The sequence below is a fragment of the Cuculus canorus genome, chromosome 2, assembly GCF_017976375.1.
Source record: "Cuculus canorus isolate bCucCan1 chromosome 2, bCucCan1.pri, whole genome shotgun sequence".
In the NCBI taxonomy this organism is placed as follows: domain Eukaryota; kingdom Metazoa; phylum Chordata; class Aves; order Cuculiformes; family Cuculidae; genus Cuculus; species Cuculus canorus.
In genome coordinates this window covers 83172275-83189263 of record NC_071402.1, presented here as the reverse complement: position 1 = coordinate 83189263, position 16989 = coordinate 83172275, and the positions used below count along the sequence as shown (strand labels likewise).

Here is a 16989-nt window from a genome sequence, read left to right as displayed (position 1 = left end):
GGACAAAACTGGCGTGCCTTGGCACAGATAAGGATTTGCAGCAGATCTCAGCAGTTTGCATGAATAGAGCTTTTGGGGTAGAAGATTTCCAAAATAATTGGAAAAGGTGGAACAGAATTACAGAGAAAACATTGAGGTACAAAGGCTTTGAAGAGGCTACTGTCAAACTGCAGACCAGAAGGGACATACATGCAGCATTTGTCAGAACTCAGGACAGAAATGAGAGCAGCAGTGCTGCTGCTGTGATCTAGTTGCTCTGTGACATGACTTCTCACTGGCCTCATTGCCTTTTGGGTGGTTTTTGATGTCTTACCTCAAAAATTGCCTGAAAGATGCAAAAGTTTCAATAGTATGAAAGTGACTTAATATCTTATTTGGTGTATGGCCCTTTTTTAAGCATCTATCTTCTAGAGCTGGTGTATTCATTGTGGTTTGGAGTTGTTTTTAATTCACTATCATATAGCTGTCTTTCTTACAGAGTTGCACTTGTAATGTGATGAAGACATTGCAAATTGGAAGGCTTGTTCACAAGCACAGGAAAAATTCATACTTGAGTTCTTCAGTTATTACTCATATAACAGTTACTAGAGTCAATGTATGTATTTCATGTTATAATATTGTTTAAAGGAGAGGGAGGAACTAATTGCTTGACATTTTTCCTAAGTTTAGCTAATGTGTATGTATATGTATTATAGCGTTGTAGTTCTGTGTTTCTTACTTAGGAAAAACTCCCCATAGTTTCTTTAAATATGGTAATATACACTTTAAATATGCATCACGTTGTGCTGTGAATGACACCAGTGAATATGTTCAGTAAGTACACGTCAGTCACTGAAGTATCTGGCTTTTTGTTGCCGAAATTGAGAACAGATCCTTGACATTCTTGTAGAAACATAACACGTCCATTGACATTAGATTCTTATGCTAGCCTGCCTTTCTCAAACAACTGTTTAGAAAAGGGCTAAAAGAAACACCAGAGATAAAATGAAAATGTTAGGAAAAGAAGGGACAGCTGTCAATGTATCAATGAAAATCGATGTTCAAAATATAGGCTAAAGCAAGTAGCGTATGAATGACACTGGATAGAAATTACAAAAGCGAACAGAAGGAATCACAGGAAAAAAAAAGTCAATGGGATGTGTTACCATTTAATTTATGTGGCATTTACAGTTTGTTAAGAATGACTTATGCTTTCAGTTTGGCATCATTGTTCTTTTGCACCTTAAAGAATGGATGCAGAATGTCAAGTAACTTTTCTACTCTGTCTGCAGTCCTAAACTCCTTGTGCTTGCTTGCTTGCTTTACTGTAAAGCAAACTATAAATGAGAATAGGGGGCTTCAAATGTTCAGCTTTCCTTCTTTCCATGCTGACACTAACACTAGGCCCATGCATTTTTCTTGGCAGATGCAACAAATAATGTTTGTAACAGTATGACAGAGACTTTGTCTGACATAATCCTTCCAGAAGAGAGAAGCTGGACACCATTCCATAAAATACCAAGGCAGGTTGCATAAAACAGTAATTCTTTATCAACTGGTTAGGTTATGGTACACTTTGGACAGAAATGGATTTGGTTCCCCAGGAGGGATTTTGATCACAGATGGTCAACATTTCCTATATTGACACTTCCCAGAATATTTTTTTGCAGAAGGTATCTGAATATATTGTATCTGTATCTTTGTGAATGTATTCCTTAGCCAGTGTTTAGACAATAGTGTTGCTAGAAGATGTGAGATTCAGATTTTCCTGATGCTTTACATCCCTAGCATGGTAAGGAGAATCTATTACAAATAGTTCTGTGATCTTCTGTAGCGTTTTGCTCTCTGCAAGGGACTTGAAGAAATCTGAAAAAAAATATGCAGCTGATCTGGTTCTTATTAACCCAAAAGATTACGTATGTTTAAGATAGCTTTTTGTGGGGGGAAAAAAAAAAAAGATGAATGTTGTGGGTTAACCTTGGCAGGCAGCTCAACACCACACAGCTCTTCCCTCTCTCCCCTTGCGGTGGGATGGAGAACAGAAAGAGAAGGATAAAAGTGAGAAAATTCATAAAGGTAAGTTAATAAAGAAAGCAAAACCTGCACTTACAAGTAAAGCAAAACAAGGAATTCATTCACTATTTCACACTGGAGGGCAGATATTTAGCCATTTCAAGAAAGCAGGACTCCATCACATGTTAACAATTACTTTGGTTAAAAAAATGCCATAACTTCATATATTCCGCCCCCCTTCCCCCCCCCCCCCCCCCCCCCCGCTTCTTTGCCCAGTTTTTATGGCTGAGCACAACATCATGTGATGTGAGATGTTCCTTTGGTCAGTTGGGGTCAGCTGTCCCAGCTGTGTCCTCTCCCAGCTTCTTGTGAACTCCCAGCCTACTCGCTGGTGTGGCAGCATGAGAAACAGAAAAATCCTTGATGCTGTGTAAGTACTGCTCAGCAATAACTAAAACGACCTTCTGCTATCAACACTCTTTTGGTAAAAAAATCCAAAATATGACATTATACAAGCTACTGTGAAGAAAATTAACTTTATTCCAGCCAAAATCAGTACAATGGGTAAATTAATTTAGGCATTCAAGTTTTTTTTTATTTTTATGCGTCTGGTGGGATTAAGTGGTGAGATTTCTTTGTTTTTTTTTCCATAGATGAGTATTTTAAAATGGGAATTGTTTTACATAAATATTTTTTATCTGTCCAAGCTATTAGTTTATTCTGTCAAGAAATTCTGTGTAAAATATCTTAGTTATATGCCATGCATATCGTGTTTATTTCACAGATGCAAATTTAAGGGATTTGCCTTTAAATATACGAGAGATACTAAGTTTCAGTTGTCCTAAGAATAACAGATTTGTTCAAGGCAGTTTTCTCAGGGAACTAGATGCTATTTACATAATTATTTTTTCACTTATGAGGATAGGATGGGGCTGAAGTCTGTTTATCACTAAGTAGACACTTTGTTTGAGTACACTGTTGACTCTTGGAATTAGAGGATTATTTTTCTGTAGTCTCCTTGTGGTTACCTATTTGTGATCTTTACAAAAGAGATTTCTCTTCACTTGCTGTGCTAGACCTTTAGTAAGTTTACAGAAGAACATTCTGTGAAGAAAAATGTGTACGTAATACCTAAGACAGCATTAGTCATTCAGAAATAATCTAAAGCTGTTGCATATATTACAGCACAAGGTAGGAATAAGCGCCTGTAAAAATCCTTTAAAACTTTTTGTGGAAAAAATAGCTTCATAATCTGTAAGTTTTGAGGACCAATACATAATTAATCACTGATAATTTGTGTTTTATTTGAAAACAGACTGTTGTTTTTAAAGGAAACACAAATTATTAGCTGTGAATATTGTGATGAAACAATCTCTAATTCTGAAGAGAAACAAAAACCAGAGACTGGATAATAATTGACAGACACAAAGCATTCCAATAATCTAAATGTCCTATATTTCCCACGTACAATTATTAGGCACATTTAGTACAAATCAACAGCATTTTTCACACAGAAGTTTTGACCCTAATTGACTCCAAGTCATAGTTAAAGTATAAACATTTGGTTTCCACTTATAATAGTAATTTATTCATCTCAGATTCAAAATAAAAAAAAAAAGATAATTGGAAATTTTTTTTAATTCTGCATGCATCATAAAATAATTGCTTTATTTATTAAAGCCACAGAAATCACACTAGATCAGGTATATTGATATAAATCATTGAGTTTTACTGGGATAAACATAAAACCTACACCAGAATTTGTCAGGAAAATTACTGTTTTTCTAGCTAACTGAATATATGGAAATATATAATTTTAATTAAAACTATTTTTTGCTTTACTTTTAGTTTCCCGTCAGAACAGGTATTTTTCTTTCTTTATATAATATTCTGACTACTATACAGTTTGCTGAATAAGTATCCTTATGCTTGCAAAGTTTATACAAAGTTTTTTTATACATACATAGAAACAAAACAAGTGACTGCACCCAGAAATGGATAACTTAAAAGTTTATCAGCCATCCAACCACCTCTCAGATAACACTTGTGATAAAGCCATTACTGTCTGAAGAGCTCCAGTTTTGTAAACCTGTTTCCAAAGCCTTTCATAAAATAATCTCACAGAACTCAGCTGTGAAAGAGACCAGTGTAACATTAAAATCAATCAAAAAATCTAATTGTATCTACACTCCTCCAGCTTTTTTCTTCATCTTGACATTTTTATATTATTCCTAGTTCCTGATGATTGTAAAAAATAATTACAGAACATTACTTTGTTTAAATGGCTATTTTATTCTTTTTCTTCAATTTTAGTTTTTGTCTAAAGGGAGAATTTCTCCTTTCTTTTGAGAAAAAGGATGGCAACCCTCCAGCAGACGGTAGTTTTAAATAATACGCTGATAGGCACTGTAGCTGTTATATGTTAGCTGCCAATTGTCAATTTGCTATATTTGAGTGTTTCAGCTTAAAAGTCTGTTTGGCCAAAAACAGTTCTAAGAATAAAAAGGTAACATTTGCCACCAACGTAATCTTTACCTAAGTTCTCATGTTCCAGTCATTGTTTTATAACTACCAGAAGTGTACAATAAATGTTGAAAGTACCTTTTATTGTCTTAATTATCTCTAGTAAAGAAATTGTGTATGAAATTTCTCGAGTTATCTGCAAGTGATATTGAAACAGAATTATTTCTCTTACAGAATGTTACAAAATAATCTACTGTGCAGTCAGTACTTTCAGCTATTCTGTCACAAAAATCACAAAAATTCCTCCAAAACCACCATCCCAAACCTTAAAAATGGTGTCCAATGAAGTCTATATTCTGTTAGCTCCTGTCAGACAGTTTAATACAGTCGGCTGGATGATTACTTCAGAGCAATACTAGTAGTCATTGGGAGGAGGATAAAAAGGGGAACAATTGCTTCTGTTAAAAGGATTCTGACCAAACTCTTCACATGGTCACAGATTTAGAGGACTTCAGTTTTCAGATTCCTAAATAGAACAAGATAGGTCTGAAAATTGTGGGCAATTGGAGCTTTTTGTGACTGTTGCATTAAAAATTAGGTCTAGCAAGTCTCAAAATATGTTTTCAATATGTTAGCACCTTGGAAATTATTGTTGAAAGCACTAAGGTTTTTTTGTGTGTTTCCTAGCGATACTAATCGGTGTTGCAAGCAGAAGGCAAGAGCAGTGAGAGGTTGCCAGAATGCACATTAGCAACAACTGTAATATACCTAGCTTTGATTTTTCTGTCTCTGAGGCCTTCTTGAACGGCGTTACTGCTGGGCAGCTGTCATTCTCTTACATTTTTTTCTATGTTTCATCAACTATGAAAAAGTCTACAGTGTTTAATAATTTCAGTGAGAGGATCTGTGAGAGATCTTGAGACCTGGTGATCAGAACAGTATTCTGGAGAAGCTGGCCTTGGTTAACATCTCTGCCTGATTAGCTACCATCTGTACTGAATTTTTGAATGATTTTGGAGTTAATGAAGTCACACTTTGGAGAGTAGATGTGCTGGGGAGGGGGGGAGCAAAAAGCCCTTACCTTTTAAACAAATCCTCCTTTCTTGTATTAACAATTTTTAAAGTTTGTATTTTACAATGTTTAACCTACACTTAACACCTAATGGACTTAATAGCATGATATAGTGCAAACTGGGAGAAAAGAAAATAAAATTTAATACCACAAATGTATGTGAAGTTTTTGTTTGGGGTTTTCTTAATCTCGGTCACACCAATAAATTCAAAATACCTCAGGTCCAGTAGACTTTACTTAAGGCACTCTACAGTTTGTTTATATATATGTTTTCTTTTTTTTTTTCTTTTACAGATCTTTTAAGAGCAAGTTTTTCTATAATTACATAATATAATTTCAGGCTTTCTTAAGTCCAGTCACTGTGCCAGTTCGCTTTCACTTACACTGGTAGACCTTTACTTCCCAAGCTAAATTAAATAGATATGTACACATACTAATATGGGATAATAATTCCTTTTAAATTGTGTCATGAGTCAGAGCTATTTTCTTGCTTGCAACCTGATCCCTGTCCTTGCAAATGTCATTAATCTGGAATATCTTCATGCCATACACCGTAGATGTTGCTACTTCATTACCTGCTATTAAGCAAAGTTTGGAGGCGGCAGAGAAGATTAAGAAAAGGCTAGTACTGATTCTCTACAGTATTTTTTTTTCCTCTCACACTCCACTTTGTTCTGTTTGCCAATACATGCATTGTTTAACTATTCATTCTGCATGCACTGTGAATCATACTTAGACCTTCAAGTTACAACCACTCATTCACTAATTACAAATGACTTTCTGAATTTGCCTCGTCTCTCACAACTTTTGAATATAAGGTCTGCTTATGCTTACCAACACAACTCAAAACTTCATCTGATCCCTAAGTTTCTTCATTTGGGGCAGCAATGCAGATTGTTCATGGTAACCTGTACATAGGAAGAGTTTACTATTTCAATGATCTCAGTCTTCAGCAAATTTTCTTTCTGAGGAACAGTGTCTCTCGTGTATATCTCTTTAACAGTTCCTTATACATTGTATGATTTTCTCTCCTATTATTTGACAATCCTTGACATTTATGTTTTAATAAGTTAATAACTTCATCTTCTCATACATAGTCTCACACACATTAATTACAGCCAGCACCAAATTTTAAATTCCTTTAATTCATATTTGAAAGTGACGTATGGACACTTCTTGATCGTCACGTTCTCTTTCCCATAATAGCATAGATAAATTCTGTAAAACATTGTTATTCTTCTTATGGACTAAGGAGACTCTGCTTGTTATTCTATTTTCTAATTGCTCATCAATCCACACTCAGTTATGTCAATGCTCTATTACTTGAGTTATACTGTTATAATAACTTCAGTGAATTTATAGCTCTTCAGAGCACAGCTTTATCCTATAAGTAGGAGCTTACTAATTTTTTCTTGTGTACCCCCCCCCAACACTAAGCGACTAAATGATTTTACTTGAGTTATCGCAAGTTCATTACTATTCATAAACTTGATGACCTCATCAAACAGGCTGGAAATAGGATACAGAAGCACAGAATGCCTAACAGAAGCCTCTCAAAAAAGGATAACGACTCAGTATTGTACCTTAGACTTCAAAAGGTGTAATTTGCCTCCTTGCCTTTCATATACTTGCTCTGTATTCTCAAGTAATGACTTTGTCTTTGCCTGAGTTTCTATTCATACTGTCTAGAATAAGAAACTGGAGTAATAGAATACATTTTTATTACTGCATTCTGTAGAGTAACAGAAAGGTGTATATTTCTTCACTGCGCCTTGGATGAAGTAGTAATGAATGCCATAAAGACTGCTAGCATTGCTGTAACAGTAATGATCCAAGGACTTAGAGGTGAGGAATATCTCTTTCAATAAAGTCAAAATATTGTATTGCATTTTCTGGCTTTATTTGGAAAAAAAAATACCTTCTTTCAGGCATAGAGGCATTTTTTTCAGATCTGAAATAGAAAAAGTAGACTTAAGGACTAAAAAAAGTTAAGGACAATTTCTCTTATTTTAATTAGATAGCTATTGATTACATGAAGTCTGTAAAATAAAATATATACGTCTATGTAGTAGCTACCAATGAGATAGATTAGGATGAGAAGGGTGCTGAAGAGAAAAAAAATGCATTTAGCTTTCAAAGGAAAGAGAGAGTTAGGTAGTTTATAACCTGTGGATATACAGAAGTTAAAAGGGAAGTGAGAAAGATTATGAAGTTCAATAAAACCAGAAACTCATTTGAGTCCATTGTTTTCTGTTTCCAGCTGAGTTTTGAAGTTCTGTTCCAGATTTATTTTTGAAAGGTGTTTTGTTATTTTCCCCTGAAAATTTGGAATGCAAGATCAGAGATGGCATGATTATTTTGGAAAAAAAAATACGTCTCCTGTGGCAGCTGGGTATAGACCTTCACCAATTACCTATGCAACTTCATTCTAGTGCAAAGTGGTTTCTGATTTCCACCCACGTATTTATCAGAGAATCATACAACACAGTGTGCGGAATATGTTACATGTGGGGATAAAACACCTGTGTAGAATTCAGTGATCTATTTCTCCAGAGAAGTGTTCCCATTCAGAAGAGTTCCTCTTCACATTCTTGAGGTATTACAAGTGTTTGTCAGCACATCGATTTTTATTTTTTTTTTCCTCTGAAATAATAATGTTTTGTCAAGCAGTGATTTATGTTGGTGACATTTGGATGGGAAAAGCAGGCAATTCCTAACTGACTTTCACCACAAATTCAGTAACTATGATCAGGCTATCTCTGTCATAGTTCTACGTTATTACCATTTTCTCAGATGCTGTGGTCAACATTAAAAAATAATAACCATTAAACTACAGCACATAGAAAACCAGCAAACTTGCATATGCTTCTGTTTAACAGGCACCCATGAAAGACATGTGAAAAAGATTGTACTGTACAAACCTGCTTTTCAATATCATCACATTTCCTCAGTGAATATTTCTGAAATCTGCACGTTTATCTGACTTTTCCTGATAAACTTGCTAGTCCAATGGAATCTATTGTATTGGCCTAATCTCACTTTCCTTGAAGACTGAGACAGTGACAGAGATTGTATAAAGCGTAGAAATATACAGATATTGCAGGAGGCTGTCAGAAGCATCTTGATAAAAGTGAGGAGCCCAGGGTCAGAATATGCATATTTCATTTATCTGATCAATATCTATCTCTGTGCTCTTACACAGCAGTGTCAGTGTATGTATAAAGGATGTTTATAGAATGTGAAGAGCTCTCTGAGTGTCAGTATAATTACAGTGCTCGTGGAGCTTTAGAGTACACAGAAGCATTCTTAATGGAAAATTTCTTTACTTTCAAAGTTTCTGACTGACCCATATCCGTTAGCAGTTTATTCTGATGATATGTGATGCCTTATTCTAAGGGTGATGTGCTACTTAAGAGCAGTCAAAAAGTAGCAGATGTGCTACTTTTCAAAACTAGTCAGGACATATCCTTTTCATTATTAAGATGTGCAAAAAAGGTGAATTTTATTATGTGAATTCCAGGTCTTTACAGTTAATCTTGGTGTAAAACCAATTTTGATGTCAGTAGCAGCTTGCTGTGTACAATTTAAAAGCAAGGACATGTAAAAAAGCTGGATGTAATCTTCTAATTAACTCCTATCATCATACATACATCATATAACTGATAGTTTCACATTGCATAGGTAATATCAAATATTATGCTGCCTAAAATGAATACCTAATGTACAGTACTTCATCTTGTTGCAATGGTCTGTAGAAGGTATAATGTTAGACTATACATATGTGCAGTATGTTGTTAAGAGGTTTCTTGTCAGCGTTTCACATTTAAAACAAATTACAGACAAGTTATAAAGGAGGTTCTATAACTCTGACTAACTAATGACAACAAAATTACAATTGTTTTATCCAACCACAGCAAAGCAGTATTATAAATAATATTACCACTCCCATTTTTTTTCATAATTTCAGGTTATCCTGGCCCAACAAACTGCAGTCACCCCATAAAGGTATTTTTACTTTACTGTATTAACTGAGAAGAATACCAAAAGCCATAGTAGGATTTGTTAATATACTGAAATAATTATAAAGGAATTTAACACAAGGTGAAACTCCAAGGACAATAAGAAATATTTATAGTGAAAATTTCAATTACATTGCAACTATACCTTGTTGTAATTCAAGATTTTTTTATACCAAATGTAACATTTGTGGGGTTTATGAATAATAAATTGTATTTTTCAATACTTACACTTTTTATTCTAATAAATGTGAGAGTTACAGTCACATGCTTTAACAAACTTTCTTAAGATGTGTTCCTTTCTTAATTTCAACTGTGAGCTTCCATGAGAAATGGTTGTTTCTATTTCTTCCCATCTACTAAGAAAGAATGTAATCCTTCTGCTATCGTCTAATTAACAGGAATGGAACTATCCATGCTGCAGGCATAGGCACTTACACAAGTTTGAGGAGCCACTGTGTAGACATCAATGAACACTTTATTAAATTACACAGTTTTCTAAGCAGGCATGGTCTCTCAATGCCCCAATTCTTTATCCTTTAGTGAACTGCTGCTGCTCTCTGAAGCCGTAAGGTTTCAGCCTGAGCTGAAGATATAAACTCCTGATGAGATTATATTGAGGTTTTAGATATTTGGCACGCTTCTGTGCTTATTCAGTTCCTTTAATAAGGCTTAGAGTTTGCTGGCAGGTGAAAGGATTGGATAGCACAGGCAAGGAGATTTAGAATTCCACCTACCCTGAATGAAAAGAATGTCTTTTTCGTAACTGTTTAGCATTATTCATTACAAGTCACCTTGTTCAGGAAAACCCTGCAGTACATGGGGAAAGGATATGAAGTCCCGAAGTCTATATATTCAATGATTTCTCAGTTTTAACAGTTGGCCACATCCAGACAGAATGTTCTGGTATTTTCATTTCCAGAAAAATCATGATCTGTCAAAGATGGAATGCAATTAATAAGAAAAAGAAAATGGAGTGTTAAAAAAATCTTTAGTATATGCTTTTGTGCCTAAATTACAATGTCACTGTACTGCAAATAGATTTATTTGCTCTGACAAATCACTATTTTCCTCCTACTTGGTACATCTTCAGAGAAGAAAACAACATTCTGGAACTTCTTGTTTGCTGCTTCCTATGAGAATGGGTTATCGTCCTCCTCTCCACCATCACTCTCCCCTTCCCCTTCATCATCATCATCATCATAAAAAAAAATGCTGAACATCAGAGCAAGAGTTTGTTTGTTTGTTTTTTTTTTTTTTAATTGAGGAAGGTGGGGGGATTTGGGGCTTTTAAACAAAATAAATGAAAGAAAGAAAGGAAAAGGAAAGTATATTCAAATGCTGAATTTACAGTTGGTTTGGGGATAAATGCAAACCCAAAATTTTATGGAAGGAGGGTCAGAGAATTAGCACAGTCCTCTGAGGCAACTGTATGGATAGGACTGTATCATTTGATGTGGAAGAACGTGCTGTGTTGGCTGGCAAGCAAGATAATTTCACTTGTGTTCAACCCACAACAGTAATTCTACAGCTGGTTTTATTGGGAAAAGGGATGGGGTTAGGCTGGAATGAATAATACATATTCATATATAGGAGAGTAGGGTGGTCTCTGGTAAAAGTGACACTAGAAGTAGGAAGACATGAAGAGAAATAATGACATGAAAAAAGATGGGACAGAGTTCTACAGGATGAAGCTTGAAAATATCTTGAGAGATCCTCTTGTCAACCATATGCAGTCAATTAATTTAATAAATTAAGTCTCTAATTGTTCATCCAAATAATGTGGAAAATACTGAGTGGCTACCAAGACCTGTGAAAGTTAACTCAGTATATATAATCAGATAGGAAAGAGTCATGAAGAGGGAGAACAGGATACAGCAAGGAACGAAATGCTGTGGGGACCTCATAGAAAAAATAAAGATTTAAATAACTTTTGCATATCCACAAGTCATCTACCACTTTGTTACCACTGCAGGCATAAATTCTCCCAAAATTTCAAGGACAAATGTAAATTTAAGTGTCAAAGTTGAGAATTACCCTAATAGTGCACTACTCTTCATGTCTTGCTGTGAGAAGAAGTGAATTCACCGTGTATATGGAGCTAAGAACTATTGTTAATTGTCCAAGTAATGAATACAGAAAAACTTCATTAATAAACTGTCAAAATTGTTATGCAAGGTAATTTACTAATACCTTATGCCTTTTCTCTGGTGTTTTGCTCACCCTCTCAATGTCCCACTGTGTCTTTAGACTGAGAGTTTCAGCCTTCCTTAAGAAGAATAGGATGCAGTGAGGCATCCAGAGGTCTTTACAGGGAGGAGGACAATGCTCCCTGCAGCAGAGGAACTGGGAAGAGTGAGGTGTTAATGGTTTCTTCCTCTGCAGTTTAACATGCACTTGGGATTATTTTATCTATTATTTAGATACCAAATTTACTGAACTACCTGCGGAAGGCAGACTGAATCTTTAAGCTTCCACTTTGAAATCAGTATCGTGTATGATAGCTTATTTGTTTTAATAATAATTAGGATTTGTGCTATATAAATATGCTTTAAAATAAGACGTTATGCTTTTATGTAGTCTCTCTGTTGCCTAAAATACTATTTAACTCTTGTAGCAAAACTTATAATGCTCAGTATATAACTTTTCTTTTCAGTCTTTCTCCCCATGAACTATGAAAATAATATGAAAATCTCCCATTTGAGTGAAGTAGTTTTGATAGCTGGGAAATACGATTACTAGTGCTAGATAAAATACATAATTCCTGAAATGTTAGTTGTTTTTTTTTTTTTTTAATTTAGCATCAAACTATGCATACACAATTCAAATTCCTAAGTGGATCAAGAATTGCAGAACTTCATAAGGAAGACTGAGTTCTAAAGTTCAAAGGTATAGCTGTCTGTTTTGCAAATTCATGTTATAATTTAATAACTCAAAGTACGGTGTGGAAGTGTGCCACTGGAAGCTATGAAATAAGAAGCTTATTGACAACTTGTCAATTATCTCTTAGTTCAGAACCAGACAATTGCATTATGCATGGCTTTAGGCAACTGCATTGGGATAAAATAGATAAAGAACAGAATATAAATCTATAATACAAGGAATGATGAGATTAGAATCCCTTAAGAACTAATCATTTAAAGAGTTCATTTGTTTGCTTCAAGCACTCTTAAAAAACTTTATAAAAATTATTATTTTCTTTTTTTTCCCCTTGAGGGATAACTTACACCTGTAAGTTACATTTACAGAAGGATATATGTTGTTGTGTTTTGAATAAGAGTCTGTAGGAAGTGTGTTTCAAGCACTTGCTTCATCATACTGCACTCTAAAGCACTAGAACTTTATTCCTTTTTTCATTCCTTGCCATAAAGAGATGACAAATAAGTTAAAACGAATATATCAGCTGAACTGGAGGAATACGGCTTCTTCTGCACTTACCTGCCTTCCAACTTCCATTTTCAGTAGCTTGTTTAATAGTTCCTATTATTTCAAAACCTGGCAGAGTTTTGAATTTTGTTTATGACCTCATAAACCAGGAGTCAGAGCTGAAATGAAATAGAGAGGCATCTTACCAAGTTACCTACTTCAAGGAAGAAAAAAAAAAGATAGAAAATTTGTCTTGTGGTTGATGGCTGTAGCTACATTGAAAGAGGGTCTTCAGCATTTGGTGGTAGCTCTGTATGGGTGGCTGGAGAAGCACCAAAGATTTGGAGAAGCAGGGCAGAATATAAGGAAAGTTTCTCACTGTGGCTGCATATATGAGCAACTCTATTGAGGTCACCTCTGCAGAGCAAGAACAAATGCGAAAAAAATATGCTGCAATGTCTTCCATTGTGATAAAACTAAAGATTATTCTCCTCATAAAATTCCAATGTAGTTTAACCTAATTTGTTATGAAGCACCTTCAGTTCCAAAATCTTTTCTTTTGTTCAAGCATAGCAAAAAAGTAATGAAAGACAAGATTAGATGTGTTAATAGATAATGGCTACCAACTGAAATAGAAATAGCAAACTCAGAAATGACTTTGCATGAATATCTTTCTTCAATCAAGTTTTTTGAAATGTTACACAATTAGAAAAACAGTTCAAGTTTGACCAAAGTTAAATACGGAACAAAAATCGTAACTGCCAGCTATCCCAAGTAAAATGTTTTGTTGTTCAAATTTACTCTTCACAGGAGAAAGATGTTTACTAAAATTTCTTGACTCAAAAAAACACATAAGGTTTTGATCTATATTACAATTTCTACTTCAAATTTAATTCTGCTCAATTCCAATAGAAGCTATATATTAATGCAGAAAGACATACAAAAAGAGGAAATATTTTACTAGAGAAATAATATCTTAGCTGTAAAAAAATCAACCTCTTTGAGCCACCAGTAAATGGAAGTGCATTAGTTAAACGTATTCATGGCCCATCTTATGTGCTCACTAAATCTCATGAATTTGAAATGATATGAAGTATGTTTTAGTGTTATATATAATTTATATAGAATTATATTTAGTAGCATGATTGAGCAAGCAAAATATAATATTTTATTATGTAATATATAATATTTTACAAATTTTGCAAAAGCTGTGTTTGAAATCATACGAATACTGTTGGAATGGCATTAAAACATTTTCTTCTAAGTTCTGAGAGATATAAAAGTGATTGATCTGAGAAAAATGAGAACTGCCTAATTATTTAAAATTGTTAGCTAAAAGCTAATGGTGAAATGATTAACAGCTTCAGTGATGATTGATCCATCTCCTCTATACCAGAGATTGCTCCAAGAAAACTAATTAAAAATAATTCCAAAATGAAAACCTGTATAAACAAGAGCAGGTAGGGTACAATGTTCCTCTGTATTAAATGTAATGTAATTTAGAAGGCTGTTACACAGAAATGTGAAACTGTGCACAACGTTGATAGCTTTTAGAAAGCCTTAATATATTTTTAAGGCTTTTTCTTTGTTTCTTTTCTATTTTGGGAAAAAGTTGAGAAGTGATCTTCTGGAAGAAGAGGTGGAAGAGATTTGAGGAGAAAGACTGGTGAAATAGTTTCATTTAAAACTATTTAAAACTATTTAAAATTAGTTCTGTTCTTTTACAAAAAAAAAACTTACTTGAAGCCAGTAAAACTATTACAATTCTACTGAGTTCTCAGACCCTCTTCTAAGGTAAGATTTTCAGCAAAATATAGACATTTTTCCAAGTAGTTTTCCATGAAATTAAAAAAAAAAAACCAAACAGATGATTAATTTATCTTTTTCCACTGACTGTTCCAGCTCTGACAGGGTAGCCCAGAACCCAAACATGGAATGTATTACAGAACTGAGACTTCTGGCTGTTTTCTGTAGCTATATATTTAAAAGTTTCCTTCATCTAATTATCTTCAAACATTTCCTTTATTCTAGTGCTTTTAATTTTAATTGTTACTAGTTTTTCTTGTTTCCTAGCTTATTATGATATTTTGAAAGGTAAATGTTACTGCCTTAGTGTAGTTTATTATCACACTCATTGCATTTAAAGCAGGAAGCTGAACTCCAACATGAGTCTCAAAGGAGGGAAAAGACCTTGCTGGTGCTTACATCCATTAAGCAGTCGTGCTTGCCAAGTCCAAGTGCATTAGCTGCTTTTGTAACTTTAACAAATTTCATCTGAGCTTTCATTCTGCTGACCTAATTTAACAAGAAAGAAATTCAATAACAAGCCCTAATATTGAAGCATTATTTCCCAAGTGGAATTCAACAACACTTCTCCATCAAATAATAATGTGTGAATAATGGAATATATATACTGAAGGAAACACGAAAGCAAAAAAAAGAACAACAAAAAAATCCTTATGCACCAAAACAAGAGAGAAAATGCCATATCTCCTTTTAAAAGGAATACCCAATAACTTTTGAGTATTGAATAATATGAAGCGCTAATGTCAAGACTGAAATTCTTGTGGTCTTTGAGAAGAAATATTTTTAAATATCTAAGAATAAATCATAGTACTCCTCTGTCACTCAATATATATTTTTTTCCGAAAAACAGACATGAGATGTGAGAAATAATTTCTAAGATGGAGGATCACATCTCCAGTTTGTATGTGCTGACGTAAATCAGCATATGTTATTAATGGTTTATACTCAAAACAGATTCTTCTGGGTAGTATTCAAAGTTTACAAATAAGGTAAATGTCAAAATTTTCAGATAAAGGAAGAAGGGGTAAATCAAACAATACATAATGTGGTATTTATCAAGACAATTAGAAATGAATGCCTGTCAATTACTGTGAACAGTCACTTTGTGTAGTATTCCAAGTGTTGAAGGAGAGGAGGAAACAATCATAGAATCACTATGTTGGAAAAGACCTTTGAGATCAAGTCCAACCGTACCTGTCCACTACTAAATCATATTCCTCAGCACTTCATCTACCTGTCTTTTAAATATCTCCAGGGCTGATTACTCAATCACCTCCCTGGGCAGCCTGTTCCAGTGCTTGATAACACTGTTAGTGAAGAATTTTTTCCTAATGTCCAATCTGAACCTCCCCTGCTGCAACTCAAGGCCATTCCCTTGCCCTATTGCCTTTCACTTGGAAAAAAGTACCAACACCCACCTTGATAACAACCTCCTTTCAGGTAGTTGTAGACAGTGATAAGGTCTCTCCTCAGCCTCCTCTTCTCAAGGTTAAACAACCCCAGTTCCTTCATCCCCTCCTCATAAGATTTGTTGTCCAAACCCTTCACCAGCTTCATTGCCCTTCTCTGGACACACTCCAAGAACTCAATGTCTTTCTTTTAGTGAAGGTCCCAAAACCAAACATAGTATTCAAGGTGCAGCCTCACCAATGCTTACAGAGACACAATCACTTCCCTTAAAGCATTTAACACTGCAGAGAAAAAGACGCTTCATGAAATGAATCTGTTCGGTTATTAACACACACACTCACACGCGCGCGCGCACAGTCTTTTAACTGTAAGAAATCAGTACTTTTCACAGACTTTTCACTCTAAACTCCTGAGATTTTACTGCAAACTCTTTCAATCAACACAGGCTTACTGGAAATATCTTAAGTAGTGTATTAATATCAAACTGAAAACAGAAAGAATTTCTGAAAATTTTACATAGCTCTATTTTGAAAAATATAAAACATTTAGTATGATAGTGAGCTATAGTAGAATGTTAATGAAATGAGAGGACACATGAGATTGCTGTGTGTGATATTTCTTATCTGTCAAAATCAGAAAGGAGAAAAAAGTATCTCAAGATTTTTACTACTTGTGTTTTGTGTCATATGTAAAAGAGTATGCAAGGAACTGAAACCACCATTCAAGTATTTTGTTTTCTGTGGACACACTAGAAAACACCCACCACACCAATTAAAATTTGCAGAAACTACACCGTATTAAGAAGACAAATCATATTTTCATTATTTACTGAAGGAAAACATTACAAAACGATCTGACTAGCAA

The 16989-nt window shown here is 34.4% G+C and overlaps 1 protein-coding gene across 5 annotated transcripts in view; it reads left to right on the top strand.

Moving 5' to 3' along the window:
• Positions 1-16989, top strand: part of CDH10 (cadherin 10) — a 106107-nt gene that overhangs the window by 20294 nt on the left and 68824 nt on the right. The window contains exon 2 of one of the 5 annotated variants that reach the window (XM_054059141.1): positions 12345-12432. The exons of 3 other annotated variants lie outside the window; for them this stretch is intronic. The gene's annotated coding sequence lies outside the window, so the exon portion shown is untranslated. Of the gene's footprint in view, positions 1-12344; positions 12433-14559; positions 14704-16989 lie in introns of those variants that run through there. One more of the 5 variants, XM_054059140.1, reaches the window with a different exon arrangement.